Here is a 3,717-nt window from a genome sequence, read left to right on the forward strand (position 1 = left end):
AAGGCAGCTTACTCCTTGGAAGGAAAGTTATGACCAACCTAGATGGCATATTCAAAGCAGAGACATTATGCCAGAGGATGAGATGGCTGGATGGTATCACTGACTCGATGGACATGACTTCTGGGTGAGCTCCGGGAGTTGGTGATGGACAGGGAGGCCTGGCGTGCTGCGATTCATGGGGTCGCAAAGAGTCGGACACGACTGAGCGACTGATCTGACCTGATCTGAACCACTGGAACTTGAGGTTTTTTAAACTGGTGTCCTGCTACTTCCTTTGGGGATGATAAGAATGCCTCTCTGATGAGGGTACTTGTGAAGCTACACGAGGAAATGCAGTACATCAGAATGTCCAAGTGAGTATATCCTAGGGAATGTCCCTTCTTGGCTGTAAAGTAGAAATAATTCCATTTGAAGTCTTGCAAACCATCTATACCTACTCACCTGAGCCTTCCTATTTTTCATCATCTCGCTCTCCCTGGTCTTGTATTTCTGTTGGCTGCCAAGTGGCTTTGACACCCATGATGCTCACGTGGCATAGGTACACGTGTAGATATGGACACAGACACATAGAATGTAGGTATAGTCACAAATATACAGTCATTAGTGCTGTACCTTCACCTTGATGGGAAACCTTTTGTTTGCTGGTCTATTCCGAGCACCTAGTGCTCTGAATGTACTTGACTTTTGATGAATGTGTTTGGGTGACTGGATGAGGGTCAATGAGACAATGTATACTGTGCTTAGGCTGGGTCTGACAAAGTCTTCAAATTTCTGAATCAGAAATTTTGAAAGAAGGCCCCAGTGTTTATCTGTGTTTTATCTGTGTTTATCAAGTCCTCCAGATGATCTGACAAGCTCCCAAAATTTGAGCATGCAGCCATTAAGTGGGCCAAACAACACGGGTGCCTTGACAGAAGTCTATGAAACCAAGACGCTGAGTCAGGGACTTCCCAGTGGTCAGGGGTTAAGTATCGCCTCCCCGTGCAGGGGACACGGTGTGATTCCTGGTGCAGAACTAAGATTCCCCATGCATGGAGGCATGTAAGTCTGAGCTCTCTGGAGCCTGTGTGTCACAACTAAGACCCGACATAGCCAGAAAAGTAAACACACGTTTAAAAAGCTGAATCAAACATGTAAGGTCTCTGGGATTGGGCCCGTTGTGAAAGCTCTAAAGAGTCCCTCAGCTCAGATAACTGGCGACAGCGAGTTCCCTGCACAGGGAGCCTGATTCCCGCCCCTCAACTCACCTCTGTCTCTCTCTGGTGAGCTTGTTCCTCCCCCCTCTCAGTTGTTGGCTATTGTTCCCACGGCACTGTCACCCTCTTGGGGCTCTGACTGCTGTTTCTTGCTGATCACCCAACAGCACTCCTGAGGCCAAGGTCTCTCAAGTGCCAGTCTCCTGTGCAGATGGATGCTGGAATCTGTCCCCATGTGGATCTGTCTCCTAAGACATTACAACCTGCTGCAACTGCCTCTTCATAACCTTCTCCACCCTCCAGCCTCCTCCAGCCTCTGCCTTCCCAGCACCAGCTATTAGGCCTTCAGTAAAAGCATAAGAAAAACGTCACGGAAATCAGATTTCCTGCTCAGAAAATGTTCACTTACACCTGATCAGTATCAGTATCAGTTCAGTCGCTCAGTCGTCGTGCGACTGAGGTCATCTCAGGCCTCCCTGTCCATCACCAACTCCCAGAGACCACCCAAAGCCTTGTCCATTGAGTCAGTGATGCCGTCCAACCATCTCATCCTCTGTCGTCCCCTTCTCCTCCTGCCCTCAATCTTTCCCAGTATCAAGGTTTTTTTCAAATGAGTCAGCTCTTCACATCAGGTGGCCAAAGTACTGGAGTTTCAGCTTCAACATCAGTCCTTCAAGGAACACCCAGGACTGGTTTGGATCTCCTTTGCAGTCAAGGGACTCTCAAGAGTCTTCTCCAGCACCACAGTTCAAAAGCATCAACTCTTCAAGGCTCAGCTTTCTTTATAGTCCAACTCTCAAATGACAACTGACAACCTCTCCCTCTCCACAGAGTCCATAAGACTGTTCTATACATCAGTGTCTCTTTTGCTGTCTCGTACACAGGGTTATCATTACCATCTTTCTAAATTCCATATATATGCGTTAGTATACTGTATTTATGTTTTTCCTTCTGGCTTACTTCACTCTGTATAATAGGCTCAGTTTCATCCACCTCATTAGAACTGATTCAAATGTATTCTTTTTAATGGCTGAGTAATACTCCATTGTGTATATGTACCACAGCTTTCTTATCCATTCATCTGCTGATGGACATCTAGGTTGCTTCCATGTCTGGCTATTATAAACAGTGCTGCGATGAACATTGGGGTACACGTGTCTCTTTCCCCTTCTGGTTTCCTCAGTGTGTATGCCCAGCAGTGGGATTGCTGGATCATAAGGCAGTTCTATTTCCAGTTTTTTTAAGGAATCTCACACTGTTCTCCATAGTGGCTGTACTAATTTGCATTCCCACCAACAGTGTAAGAGGGTTCCCTTTTCTCCACACCCTCTCAGCATTTATTATTTGTAGACTTTTGGATCATAGCCATTCTGACTGGTGTGAAATGGTACCTCATAGTGGTTTTGATTTGCATTTCTCTGATAAAGTGATGTTGAACATCTTTTCAAGTGTTTGTTAGCCATCTGTATGTCTTCTTTGGAGAAATGTCTATTTAGTTCTTTGGCCCATTTTTGATTGGGTCATTTATTTTTCTGGAGTTGAGCTGTAGGAGTTGCTTGTATATTTTTGAGATTAGTTGTTTGTCAGTTGCTTCATTTGCTATTATTTTCTCCCATTCTGAAGGCTGTCTTTTCACCTTGCTAATAGTTTCCTTTGATGTGCAGAAGCTTTTAAGTTTAATTAGGTCCCATTTGTTTATTTTTGCTTTTATTTCCAATATTCTGGGAGGTGGGTCATAGAGGATCCTGCTGTGATGTATGTCAGAGAGTGTTTTGCCTATGTTCTCCTCTAGAGTTTTATAGTTTCTGGTCTTATGTTGAGATCTTTAATCCATTTTGAGTTTATTTTTGTATATGGTGTTAGAAAGTGTTCTAGTTTCATTCTTTTACAAGTAGTTGACCAGATTTCCCAGCACCACTTGTTAAAGATTGTCTTTCTGTCTTGATAACCGTGGCTGAGATAGCCAAATCCTTTAACAGGAAAGGGCCAGTTTCTGCCTTTGGGTACTTCCATAAGTGTCCCCAAGGGGGTGCACCGTTCCTGGAGATACTGCAATACCAGATCGATGCGTGGAGTGGACGGAGCAAGCTCCTATTCCAACTCCCTGCTCCAAAAATCCACTTAATATATTGTCCTCGGATAGAGAACGTATCAGATATTAAACTGATAAGAACAGATACTACACTTGATCTTAGCCAAAAGGCCGAGAAGCGATAGTGTTGCATTGCCCGCCGCTGTCACCGTCCGGCTGTCGTGCATGTTGCACTCAGTGTGACCGGGTCCCCGCTCACTCCAGGTTTCCCTTCCTTTGCCTCGTTGACAGTGCTATGGCGGCACTACACCAGACTCTCGGGCAGAAGTTGGATTCTCCACATTGTAAAAGAGAAATCCCGCATCTGCCGCGGCTTTGTGGTTCTCGGGCGGAAGCGCCGTCTCGAATCTGCATGCCCCGCCCTCTGTCGCCAAGAAGGCGTGGCTCCGGCGGGACCGCAGAGCCCTGGGGACGGCCTCGGGGCGGCGG

General features: G+C 46.1%; 1 non-coding gene across 1 annotated transcript; it reads right to left on the reverse strand.

Moving 5' to 3' along the window:
* Nucleotides 1-3,220: 3,220 nt before the first annotated feature.
* Nucleotides 3,221-3,411, reverse strand: LOC138984040 (U2 spliceosomal RNA). The gene has a single exon (XR_011461399.1). It is a non-coding gene; the product is annotated as a U2 spliceosomal RNA (small nuclear RNA).
* Nucleotides 3,412-3,717: the final 306 nt, after the last annotated feature.

Source organism: Bos mutus, chromosome 19 (genome assembly GCF_027580195.1).
Source record: "Bos mutus isolate GX-2022 chromosome 19, NWIPB_WYAK_1.1, whole genome shotgun sequence".
Taxonomy (NCBI): domain Eukaryota; kingdom Metazoa; phylum Chordata; class Mammalia; order Artiodactyla; family Bovidae; genus Bos; species Bos mutus.